Raw genomic sequence first — 13901 nt, forward strand, 5'->3', positions numbered from 1 at the left:
AAAAAAAAAAAAAAAAAGCAAACTGCATGGTTCCATTTATATAAAACTCTAGAACATTATACCTGATTTCTACCTTGAAAGAAAGAAAGAAAAAAGCCCTGTACAACAAGTATTTAGGGTGAAGTTAACTTTGAAATGCATAAAAAACTATGATTGATGAAAACATCAATAAAGGGATGGATAGATGGATATCTACTCGTCTATGAAAAGACGAGTTTAGGGGCCGGCCGAGTGGCGCGATGGTTAAGAACTCGCTTGAAAAGACGAGTTTAGTAAAGTTTTAATGATAGAACCCTGTTCACTGTAAATTTCTTTCAACCATTTCATATTTTTGAATTTTTTTATAATAAAAATTTTGGGGGAAAAACGACGAGGACTCTGGGTTTGAGTGGCTTGTTTTCAGATACCCGTAGGATGTCAAATAGGCAGTTGGCTATGTAAGCATAAAGTCCAGTGTACAGATTATGTCTCGAGATACACATTTATGAGTCATTGGAGTTTAGCTCAGAGTTTGGCAAACTAGAGCCTGGTAGACCAGATCTACCCCACTGCCTATTTTGGTATGTCTGTGAACTAAGAATGGCTTTTACACTTTCAGTTGGTTGAAAGAAGTGAAAAGAAGAATGACGTGAAAATCGTATGAAATTCAAACTTAGGTGTCTATAAAGTTGTATCAGAATACACCCATGCCCATTAGTTTACATACTGTTGAGTTACAACAGCAAAATTAAGTCTTTGGGCTAGGGATGATATGTGCTAGCTCTCTCGTCACCTCAAACTGCTACTAGGGACATGACAAATCACAGTGACATTGTCTAATGTGACCGTGTTTCAAGGGCCATGCATATTACCATACTGTGACTTTAAAAAAAAAAAATTACCAGTTCATACCCATCATTTCCAAATAAGAAAAGTGAGTGAAGTGTAGATTATTTTGTAAACAAATTAGATGGCAAAGGAGGTGGCCAGTTAGCTCAGATGGTTAGAGCACAGGCTCATAATACCAAGGTTGCCAGTTTGACTCCCACATGGGCCAGTGAGCTGCACCCTCCAAAGCTAGATTGAAAACAATGACTTGAGGGCTGGCCGAGTGGCGCGTTGGTTAAGAACTGGCTTGGGATGCCAGAGGGTCCCGGTTCGGATCCCACATATGAAGGCCAGTGACACTGCCCTCTGCAGCTAAGATGGTGAACGGCAGCTCGACCTGGGGCTGGGCTGCCGTGGGGCGCTGGCGACGGTGTGGGCTGCAGCCCCTGCTGCAGTGGGCTGCCACGGGCTACCGTGTGTAGCCGGCAACCAGCGTGAGCAGCCGTCCAGAGGCCGGCGACTAATCTGCCTCACCAGGAAAGAGCGTGATGATGGTGCCAGCTTGGGCCAGTGAAGCAACATCCTCCACAACTAGACTGAAGAACAAAACAACAGCGACTTGTATGTTTCCCTTCCCCCAATTCCCCAGCGCTGTTCCCCTCCCCCAATTCCTCAATAAAATCTTTAAAAAAAAAAGAAAGAAAGAAAACAATGACTTGGAGCTGATGGGTTCTGGAAAAACACACTGTTCCCCAATAAAGTTTAAAAAAAATTAAATAGCCCAGAGCCCGGAGTCCCAGCCAGTTTCTAGCCCAGTTTTTCAGTCACCTGCCTCTTTTTCCCTTTCAATATGACAGATGCTGTTGTGTCCTTCGCCAAGGACTTCCTGGCAGGTGGAGTGGCCGCGGCCATCTCCAAGACAGCAGTAGTGCCCATGGAATGGGTCAAACTGCTGCTGCAAGTGCAGCATGCCAGCAAGCAAATCACCGCAGATAAGCAATACAAGGGCATTATAGACTGAGTGGTTTGTATCCCCAAGGATCAGGGAGTCCTGTCCTTCTGGCGTGGTAACCTGGCCAATGTCATCAGATACTTCCCCACCCAGGCTCTCAACTTTGCCTTCAAAGATAAATACAAGCAGATCTTCCTGGGTGGTGTGGACAAGAGAACCCAGTTCTGGCGCTACTTTGCAGGCAATATGGCATCAGGTGGTACTGCTGGGGCCCCCTCCTTGTGTTTTGTGTATCCTCTTGATTTTGCCCGTACCTGTCTAGCAGCTGATGTGGGCAAAGCTGGAGCTGAAAGGGAATTCAAAGGCCTCGGTGACTGCCTGGTTAAGATCTACACATCTGATGGGATTAAGGGCCTGTACCAAGGCTTTAATGTGTCTGTGCAGGACATAATCATCTACCGAGCTGCCTACTTCAGTATCTATGACACTGCAAAGGGAATGCTTCCAGATCCCAAGAAGACTCACATCTTTGTCAGCTGGATGATTGCACAGTCTGTCACGGCGGTGGCTGGGTTGACTTCCTACCCGTTTGACACTGTGCGCCGCCGCATGATGATGCAGTCAGGGAACAAAGGAACTGATATCATGTCCACAGGCACGCTGGACTGCTGGAGGAAGATTGCTAATGATGAAGGAGGCAAAGCTTTTTTCAAGGGTGCATGGTCCAATGTTCTCAGAGGCATGGGTGGTGCTTTTTTGCTTGTCTTGTATGATGAAATCAAGAAGTTCACATAAGTTATTTCCTAGTCTTTTCCCCCTCTGTGAACAGGCATGTTGTATTATGTAACATCTTGAGAGCATTCTTGACAGATGGTTGGCTGTCTGTTTATCAATGGCATCTATTTTACTGGTTGAAAATGGGAAGCAATAATATTCATCTGACCAGTTTTCTCCTAAAGCCATTTCCATGGTGATCATGATAATGATGGGACTCAATTATATTTTTTATTTCAGTCCTAATAAATAATAAACTTGAAGAAATAAAAGACATCTGAAATAGAAAAAACAATTAGATAGCAAAGTATTGTGTTTGTTATTTAAGAAAGCTATCCGTATGCTAGATGAATACAATATACATTGACCTTAACAGATTAAGCACTCATCATACTATTCCTAATACACAGGAAAGCAACCGTCAAAAAAAAAATTTAAAGAATATTTCATCACAGCATAATTTCTTCTGAAAAATAAAAAATCAAAGAAAGAGACTGCCACCAATCCAGATAGTTCATTTGCTACCCGGGCAAGGGAAAAAAGCTGTTTACTGATCGTGAGTTCGTTAAGTCATATTCGAATGCAGTCACCAAAGAAGTGTGTCAGAGAAAATAGAAACTTGTTTAAGATTATGAGCCACTGAGTGAGAACAGTTGCTCAAAGAGTTGAAAAAATTGGCAACAACATCAATAACAAAAACAAAAACAGGTGAATGATTTCAAGTGGCTTTTCTTGGCTCTTGATGATATAAGAGATGATACCAATACCGTGAAGTGTTGTTTATTAGAGGAATCAACTAGATTTTTTTTTAATTTATTGGGGAATTAGGGGAGGGAAACACAAGTTGCTATCCTTTTGTTCTTTAGTCTAATTGTGGAGGACGTGGCTTCACTGGCCCATGTTGGTATTATCATTGCGCTCTTCCCGGGTGAGGCAGATCAGTCACCGGCCACTGGGCGGTCGCTCATGGTGGCTCTTGGCAGCTCACACAGGCTGCCGGCCACTCACGCTGGCTGCCAACCACTCACGGTAGCTTATGGCAGCCCACTGCAGCCCCACTTCAGCCTACGCTGTTGCTGGCGACCGATGGCAGCCCAGCTCTAGGTTGAGCTGTTGTTCACCATCTTAGCTGTAGAGGGCGCAGCGTCACTGGCCCGCATGTGGGATCCGAACCGGGGCCCTGCTGCTCAGAGCTGGCGTCCCAAACCAACTCTCAACCAACGCGCCACTCGGCCGGCCCTCAACGATGAGTTTTATGTGACTCAAGAGTTAGCCGCTATGAATAGTCTGTATGGAATGACTACCGACAAGAATATTTTTAAAGAAATTGAAAAAACACGAATTCAGTACAAACCGAAGTCGAATCTACTAATGAATGTTGGTAAAAATATATGTGCAGCAGAAAAGGCCCACGTTGGACAAATTTACAAAGCTTCTGAAATGTAAGGTGTTTAAAGCCTATAATTGTGAATTGTGTTATTTATCTGCAGGTCCTTGGCAGTCATTATTTGAATCTATTGTATGACATTGAACCAGTATTGTCAATTGTGAGCTTCATTTGCTCGTGGGGGCTTAGTCATCATCAGTTCCAGGAATTTTTGTTATAATGGAAACAGAAGCTGAGTATGCTGACTTGCCCTACCTCAGAGCAGTCTGATGTCTTAGGAGTGCTAATGTTTTACTGTGGTTTTTTTGAACAGGGCTTAGACTGAAAATTTTTCTGAATGAGAAGAACCATACTCAGCCACTACTATCAAACACTGAATGGCTTTGATAACTAACTTTAGTTGCAGACTTGCCAATGTTTCTTAATGAATTCCACCTAAAATTACAAGGCAAACTTGCACCTATGTATATAATTGGCACTGCTGTGAAGTAATTTTGATGATAACATTGTTTGACTCGAAAGTCATGTCAAGTTGTCTTATGCACATGATGTCAAAAGGTAAAGCAAGAAACAAGATCTCTGAAGAGATCCAAGATGGCAGAGTAGATAAACACTATGCCTGCTTCCTTCCTTGAACACAACTAAATTATAGAACAATCAACCTGGAGAACCATCTGAAGTCTAGCCGAACAAAAGTCCTACAACTAAAAATATAAAGAAGCCACGTTGAGACTGGTAGGAGGGGTGGAGATGTGGCATGGGCTGCATACCTGTGTGTTGCAGTTGAGAATCAGGAGGGCTATCTCAGCTGCCTTGGTTCCCCCCAGAGGAGCGAGGAACCCCAGCCCCCATGCCAGGTACTCAAGCCCAGATACTGGTGCCGAGAAGAGAAGCTCCACAACATCTGGCTGTGAAAAGCAGTGGGGATTCTGACAATTTGAGTAGGCCGGAAGCTTTGGGGAAACCAAGACATCCTCTTAAACAGCTTGCGCACAGACACACTCACTCACAGGCACTTACCTTGGGCTGCAGCAGAGGGGCAGTGACTTGAGGGGCCTCAGAGACATATGCTGTGTGGCTTCGGGGGGAGGACTGGAGGACAGTCAGTATTTTCCCAGTGAGGAGTCCACCTTCATGTAGCGGACAGCCGGGCGCCATCTTCCTCATGTTGAGCCCACCCCCTACACTTCCAGCCAAATCTGAATCTGATTAGCTTGGTAAGTTCTGCTTCACCCTGCTGACTCACTGGGAACCTACCCAAACTCACTCTCACACTGCCAGAGACACTTTCTCTGATAGCAGCCAGCCCCGCCTGCATTGCACTCTTTCTTGGGAAACTATCAGAGTCTGGCAGGCCCCAGGCGTGTGGCAACTGGCCCCAGTGTGCTCTGAGACTTTAGCTGACTCGCTCCAGGCTCTGGCACTGGCACCAAACCAGAATTTACATTAACCTGGTGACCACAATTCTTCCCACTCTGGTGACTCCCTGAAACCCTGTCTCACCCAACTTATGTACTACATAAGGTGTTATCAGTGGCTGAACCTTAAGAGAGCTGACAGGTGGCAGCAGGCCTTGGGGTGTCCTGGCTTTTTACAGAGCTACCCCAGACCTGGTGCTGGTGGCAGCCATCCTCAGTTCTCAGCGTGGCCTCTCCCACATGCCCCCAGGCCCAGCACAGGCAATGAACAACTACGGATCACTTTGTAACCCCTCCTAGGTAGCCCCCAACCGGTCCCAGGCAGTGGGTGACCTGGGTCTGCACCGGAGCCCCTCCCAAGAGGCCCCAGAACCAACATACTTGAAGGTTGCTTCAGACCACAGCAGAGCACCACCCAATTAGCCCCACAAGTGGCACACACAAAGGCGGTCTCAACAGGCAACAGAGCCCTCTAGGGGGAATCCCGCTCCATGAGGTGAGCCCCCTGCACATCAGCCTGTAGGCTTCGAATGTGGCCAAACCCCACAGCTAGTCAACCTAAGAGTCAATCCCACCACTGACATACCAGAATCAACCAAGGCTCAACTATAATGGGAGGGAGGGCACACACAACCCACACAAGGGACACTCCTGGAACACCTGGTACGGCTGACCAGGGACACTGCCACTGGGCCACACAGGGCATCTACTACATAAGGCCACCCGGCCAAGACTGGGAGATATAGCAGATCTACCTAATACATAGAAACAAACAGAGAGACCGCCAAAATGAGGAAACAAAGAAATGCATCCCAAATGAAAGAACAGGAGAAAAACCCAGAAAAAGAACTAAACAAAATGGAGGCAAGCAACCTACCAGAGACAGTTTAAAACAATGGTTATAAGAATCTCAAGGAACTTAGTGAGAACTTCAAAGAAGAGATAGCAAGCATTAAAAAAAGGACAGTTGGGCCGGCTGAGTGGCTAAGTTGGTTAAGAACTCACTCAAGAGTGCGAGCTCTGAGCATCAGCGGTTCGAGTCCCGCCTAGCTGAGCAGCCGCTGAGCTGCCAAAAGGTGGCAGGATGGCTCAGCTAAAAAAAAGGACATAAACCATAAAAAAGAACCAATCAGGAGTGAAGAATGCAATAACTGAAATGAATGCACTAGAAAGCATCACCAGCAGATAGATGAAGCAGAGGATTGAACCAGCGATTTGGAAGACAAAGTAGCAAAAAAACAAACAAACAAAAAACCTATCTAATCGGAACAGCGAAAAGGAAAAAGAATCCAAAAAAAATGAGGATGGTTTAAGAGGCCTCTGGGACAACATCAAGTGTAACAGCATTCGCATCATAGGGATACAAGAAGAGAGAAATCAAGGGATTGAGAATCTATTTGGAGAAATAATGACTGAAAACTTTCCTAACCTGGTGAAGGAAATAGACATACAAGTCCAGGAAGTACAGAGAGTTCCAAAGAAGATGAACCCCAACAGGCCCACACCAAGACACATTATAATTAAAATGGCAAAGGTTAGGGTCGGCCGAGTGCAGGTTGGTTAAGAGTTGGCCTGGGATGCCAGCTCTGAGCAGCAGGACCCCAGTTCAGATCCCACATTAGGATCAGTGACGCCACGCCCTCTACAGCTAAGATGGTGAACAACAGCTCAACCTGGAGCTGGGCTGCCGTGAGTTGCTGGCGATGGCATAGGCTGCAGTGGGCTGCCGTAAAGCTGCTGTGAGTGGCTGGCAGCCGGCGTGAGTAGCCGGCAGCCAGCGTGAGCTCCCAAACGCCACCGTGAACGGCCGTCCAGTGGCCGGCGACCGATCTGCCTCACCCGGGAAGAGCGCAATGATAATACCAACATGGGCCAGTGAAACGATGTCCTCCACAACTAGACTGAAGAACAAAAGGACAGCAACTTGTCTGTTCCCCTTCCCTGATTCCCCAATGCTGTTCCCTCCCGCAATTCCCCAATAAAATCTTTTTTAAAAAATGGCAAAGGTTAAAGACAAAGAGAATCCTAAAAGCAGCAAGAGAAAGGAAACTAGTAACTTATAAGGGAGCTCCCATTAGACTGTCAGCTGATTTCTCAACAGAAGCTTTGCAGGCCAGAAGGGATTGGCACAAAATATTCAAAGTGGGGCTGGCCAAGTGGCTCGGTTGGTTAAGAGTTGGCTTAAGAGCACAAGCTCTGAGCAATAGGTCCGCTGGTTCGATTCCCACATGGGCCAGTGTTGCTGCACCCAAGCTGAACTCTTGCTGAGCAGCCAACAGGTGGCAGGATGGTTCAGCTGGTGTACCAACAAGATTGCCTGTTTGATGATGGGCTATGCCCACCCACAACTAAGACTGAACTTGGCACCTTGAGCTGAGCTGCCATCCCCAGATGGCTCAGAGGATAGAGTGTGTGCTCTTAACAACAAAGTTGTTGCTGGTTCGACTCCCACATGGGATGGTGGCTACACCCACCCACAACTAAGATTGAACACAGCACCTTGAGCTTAGAGGCCATGAGCTGCCAACGGGAAGCCAGATGGCGACTGGTGCCCTTTACAACGAAGATTGAAAAACAACAACTTGGCTGATCCCCTTCCCCAGTTCCCCAACAGTGTTCTCCTCCCCAAATTTCCCAACAATATCTTTTAAAAAAATTCAAAGTGATGAAAGGCAAGGACCTACAACCAAGATTACTGTACTCCACAAGGCTAGCATTTAAAATTGAAGGACAGATAAAGAGCTTCCCAGACAAGAAAAAGCTAAAAGAGTTCATCACCACTAGACCAGTATTACAAGGAATATTAGAGGCACTTATTTAAGATGAAAAAAAAGAGAAAATTATGAATAATAAAATGACAATAGCTATATATCTATCAACAATTACTTTCAATGTAAATGAGTTAAATGCTCCAATCTAAAGACATAGGAAGGATGAATGGATAAGAAAACAAGACCCTTACATATGCTGCCTACAAGATCTTCAGATCAAAAGACACACATATACTGAAAGTAAAGAGATGGAAAAAGATATTTCATGAAAATAGAAATGAAAAAAACAGACAAAAAAGCTGGGTTAGCAATACTTATGCCAGACAAAATAGACTTTAAAACAAAGGCTATAACAAGAGACAAAGAAGGACCCAGTAATCCCACTTCTGGGTATTTATCTGAAGAAACCCAAATGCTACTTTGAGGGGACATGTGCATCCATATGTTCATTGTAGCACTGTTTACAATGGTCAAGATGTGGAGGTAGCCTGGGTGCCCATCCATGGAGGAATGGATAAAGAGGAGGTGGTATTATATACAATGGAATATTGCTCGGCCAGGGAAGGGAATGGGTTCTTTCCATCTGTGGTGGCATGGATGGACCTGGAGGGTGTTGTGCTGAGTGAAGTGTTTCAGACAGAGAAAGACAGATGCAATGTGATTTCACTTATATGTGGAATCTAAGAACAAAATTAACAAAACAGGAACAAACACAGACACAGAAAACATTTTGATGGTTGCCAGATGGGAGGGGGTTTGGGAGTGTGGGTGAAAAAGGGGAAAGGATTAAGAAGTACAAACTGGTTGTTACAAAGTAGTTGTGGGGGTGTAGGGTTTAACATAAGCAATATAGTCAATAATATTGTAGTAACTATATATGGTGTCAGATGGGTACTAGATTTGTTGGGGTGATAGATGGGATGGCATTGGGAGTCAGGGTGAAAAAGGTGAAGGGATGAAAAAGTACAAATAGTTACAAAACAGTCATGGGAATGTGAAGTAAAGCATAGGAAATATAGTTATGATATGGTAATAACTATGTATGGTGCCAGGTGGGTACTAGACTAGTCAGAGGGATCATTTCTTAAATTATATACATGTCTAAACACTATGCTGTGCACCTGAAATTAAATAATTTAATAAATAATTCAATAAAATAATATTGAATGTCAATTGTAATTGATAAATTTTAAAAAAAGGGGGAAGGTGAAGGAACAAGAGGTCCAAATTTCCAAGTGTAAAGTAAGTCATGGGGATGTAATGTACAGCATGGGGAATACAGTCAATAATATTGCAAAAGTGTGGTACGGTGTCAGATGGTAACTGGACTTATCATGCTGATCACTTTTTTAGGTATATAAATGTTGAATAATATAACGTTGAAACTAATATAATATTGTATGTTAGCTATATTTTTAATAAAAATCTTTTTAAAAATCTCCATTCCTGTATAAATTTATAATAGTTATATTTTTCAAGCTCAAACAACAGTTCCAGCAGCATTTTTAGGACCTCAATATAACGACAAAGGAAATTTCCATATTTCAAAGTCCATTTAACTGCAATTAAGGCAATTCCACCTAACTCTATAATTGGAAGTAATGAAACTGCAATGTGGTGACATACTAAAAAGCAAATAGCAATTGAAGAATCTAATAGAATTCTACAAATGCCTTCCAAATAATGAATAAGCTGAAGTAAAATCATAAGCTTGTATTGTACTATCATAAAATTAATAGTATTTGGCAGTACTTATCTGTGTGAAAGACATTTTTAAAAATTTCATTAAAAATCTGAACAGATAAACATTTGTGATAAATTTTGATAAGGGACACTAACTTTGAACCCCAAGTAGGCAAAGTGTTATACAAAAAAAAAAATTTTTTTTTCATTAGGAGATTCATATTACAAAAATTGTACTCAATCACTATTAATTTTACCAATACAAATTTTTATTTTCTCTCTTGTTATATAAATACCCACATAGTATTCTGATTTTTGCCTGTTGTCCCACAACACCACAACAATCTGTGGTGACAGGAAGTGTGTCAGTGGTTGCTTGTGGATGGGTGGCTCGCAGAGGGGCAAGTGGGAGAGATGACAAAGGGTCCCCAGGAACCTTTTGCGGGGATGGATATGTTCACTGTTGTGATTGTAGTGATGGTTTTATGGATGTATACATGTGAAAACATATAAAATTTTGCACTTTACATATATGCAATGTATTGAAAAAAATTTTTTTTATTGAGGCACAGCCATGGTCATTGGTTACACATTGCTTTCATGCTATAATGGCATAGTTGACTGTTATAGGGAGGGCGCAGCTCACAGTGGCCCATGTGGGGATCAAACCAGCAACCTTGGTGTTATCAGCACAATGCTCTAACCAACTGAGCTAACTGGTCATCCCCCCAATAATGTCTTTTATAGCAATTTTTTTTCTGGATCTAGGCCAGGATCAAGTATCTCATTTAGTTGTTTGTTGCTTTAGCCTCCTTTTTATTTTTTTAATTTATTTTATTGTTTTAAAAAAGATTTTATTGGGAAATTGGGGGAGGGGAACAGACAAGTTGCTATATTTTGTTCTTCAGTCTAATTGTGGAGGACGTTGCTTCGCTGGCCCATGTTGGTATTGTGATCATTGCACTCTTCCCGGCTGAGGCAGATCGGTCGCTGGCCATTGAACGGCCNAGGGCAGTGTCACTGGCCCTCATATGTGGGATCCGAACCAGGGCCCTCTGGCGTCCCAAGCCAGTTCTTAACCATCGTGCCACTCGGCCGGCCCTAAAATCTTTTTTTAAAAAAAGAGCAAAGTAGAGGGCTACCATTACAGTAATTTCAAGTATCATGATAAAGCTATAGTAATCAAAGCAGTGTAATCTTGTAAAGATGGATAAATTGATCAGCAAAACAGAATAGGAAGTCCAGAGACAAACCCACACATAATTGGACAACAGACTTTTGACAAAAGGACTAAAGCAATGCAATGGAGAAAGTATAGCCTTTCCAACAAATGGTGCTAGAATAATTAGATACCCATGTGCAAAAAAGACTTTGATCCATACCTCACACCATATACAAAAAGTAACTTGAAAACAATCATAGACCTACATATAAAACTTAAAACTATAGGGCCGGCCAGGTGACACAGTTGGTTAGAGTGCGAGCTCTGAGTGACAGGATTGCCAGTTTGAATCCTACATGGGCCAGTGAGCTGCGCCCAAGCTCAGCTGCCACTGAGCTGCCAACAGGCGGCCGGGTGGCTCAGCTGGTGAGAGCATGTGCTCCTAACAACAAGGTTGCCAGTTCGACTCCTGTATGGGATGGTGGGCTGCGTGCCCCGCTACTAGACTGAAAACGGCGACTGGACTTGGAGCTGAGCTGTGCCCTTTGCAACTAAGATTCAAGGACAACAACTTGACTTGGAGCTGATGGGTCCTGGAAAAACACAATGTTCCCTTCCCCAATTCCCCAACACTGTCCCCTTCCCCAATTCCCCAATAAAACCTTTAAAAAAAGAAAAGAAAAAAAACCCTTAAAACTATAAAACTTCTAGAAGAAAACATAGGAGAAAATTTTTGTAACTTTGAATTAGGCAAAGATTTCTTAGATGCAACACCAAAAAGACAGTTCATAAAAGAACAAATGTATAAATTGGACTTCATCAAAATTAAACAAACATGCTCTTCAAAAGGCAGTCTTAAAAGAAAGCAAAGATAAGCTATCAACCGGGAAAAAATCATTGCAAAGCATATATCTGATTTAGAATGAAGAACTTGCAGATCTCAACAATAAAAAGCAAACAACCCAATTTAAATATGGGCCAGAGATTTGAACAGACACTTCACCAAAGAAGATATATGGATAGTCAATAAACACATGAAAAGATGGTTTAATTGCAAATTGAAACCACAATGAAATAACCACTCTATACCTATCAGAATAACTAAAATTTAAAGACTGACCATAGCAAGTATTGGCAAGGATGTGGAGCAACAGGAACTTCCATACATTGGGGAAGAAACAATTTGGCAGTTTCTTAAACATATACCTACCATATGATCCAACTGATGTTAGGTATTTATGCAAGAGGAAAGGAAATATATGTCCAAAGACTTGTACATGAAAGTTCATAGAAACTTTATTTGTAATAAAAAACTGGAAACAACCCAAATGTCCATCAACAGGTGAGTGGATAAACACGTTGTGATATAACGTGGAATTTTACTCCACAATAAAAAGGCAAGAACTAACTCACAACAACACTGGTGAATAATTGGGCTGAATAAAAGTAACCAGACAAAAAAGAAGCAAACTGGGGCCGGCCGAGTGGTGCGTTGGTTAAGAGCTGGCTTGGGACACCAGAGGGCCCCGGTTCAGATCCCACATATGAGGGCCAGTGACACTGCCCTATACAGCTAAGATGCTGAACAACAGCTCAACCTGGAGNTATATGCATATATGTTTATGTCTATTACCAGTATGGGTGCATGGGTTCTGCTTTTATTTAATGTTATAATCTGTGGCTTGTGCCAGAGTTGGCCTCTTCAAGCTGGCTTCTATTTCTCTTTGATACGCTTATAATTTTTTTTTTAGTACTTAACTCGTATTTTCTGGCTCATCTGGTACCTTCTTTGCTTCTGCCCATGCTGGAATCAGCCATTTCTTCAAGGAGTCCTGGGTCCTTTCTGTGGAATTGTATTTAGAAAGCAAGTTCTGGGGACTAGGTATGTGTAAATCAATCAATCAATCTATCTTGTTTTTTTCATAAATTCTACACAGATAGAATTTGAAGAAAGTTTATGTTCACTTCTCTCATTCCATATATGCTTTCCCCTACTTCCCCAGTGAGAACCCTGGCTCCCAACAACATCTACATATTTATTCATGTGCTCAATCCACAGTACACCCAGTAGTTTCAGAATGGTCATGGTCTTGCCCTACAGCAAACTTACTAAGAAAAATTCAAGAGTTATATGCTGTTATTTTTTCTTTAGAAGGGGGTGCTTAAAAGTTACTTGAATGAGTCCTAGTTTTTTTCCCTTTTAGTGTTATTTTTCCTCATCTAAAACAGAGTTGGGCTCATTTATTTATATCTATATTCAGACTTTAGGTACACTTCATCTCTCTTAATTTTTTGAATATGTGGACCATTAACATGCTTTGAAAAGTAAAAATTGTATGGAAAGGTATACTCAAGGAAGTGGGCCCTCTCCTCAATAGAGCTCCATGGCTTCCTTCAAGAGGAATGTAACCCAGCATCCAAGGATTCCTCATTTCCTCTACCCCTCATAGGTAACCGATTTTGTTTTTGGTTTATCCCTCTTGAGTTTTTCTTTGCAAAAATGTGCAGATACATTTGTTTTATTTCCCCCTCTTCCTTGCACAAAATGTAGCATAGGTTATACTCTTTTGAACTTGGCTTTCTTCACCTAACAATATAGCCTGGAAATCACTCCCTATTCAATCAGTGCTATAATTTCTAAACCGCATATGAAGACATTGTATTCATTTACCAATTGACTGACTGTGCCAGCCACTGAGTTAGACATGGATAGAGAAGTGAATGAAATCCAGTCCCTTAGTGACCTGAGACTCCAGGGGAAAGGAGAGCCACATACACAAAACCACAGTGGCCTGAGAGCCTGGAGGAGAGAGTCTATTAACAGGATGTTCCACTGCCAGCTGAGCTTGAAAGAATGAGAAAACAGGTGAAATAGCACGTTTAAAGGCAGAGTTGAGGGTAAGGCATGTTGTGGAAATGGAAGTTTACTGGGACTAAAACTAATTTG

The 13901-nt window shown here is 42.7% G+C and overlaps 1 pseudogene; it reads left to right on the forward strand.

Moving 5' to 3' along the window:
- The first annotated feature begins 1642 nt into the window (after positions 1-1642).
- Positions 1643-2769, forward strand: LOC109385844 (ADP/ATP translocase 2 pseudogene; annotated as a pseudogene).
- Positions 2770-13901: the final 11132 nt, after the last annotated feature.

Source organism: Hipposideros armiger, unplaced genomic scaffold (assembly GCF_001890085.2).
Source record: "Hipposideros armiger isolate ML-2016 unplaced genomic scaffold, ASM189008v1 scaffold_126, whole genome shotgun sequence".
NCBI classification, from domain to species: domain Eukaryota; kingdom Metazoa; phylum Chordata; class Mammalia; order Chiroptera; family Hipposideridae; genus Hipposideros; species Hipposideros armiger.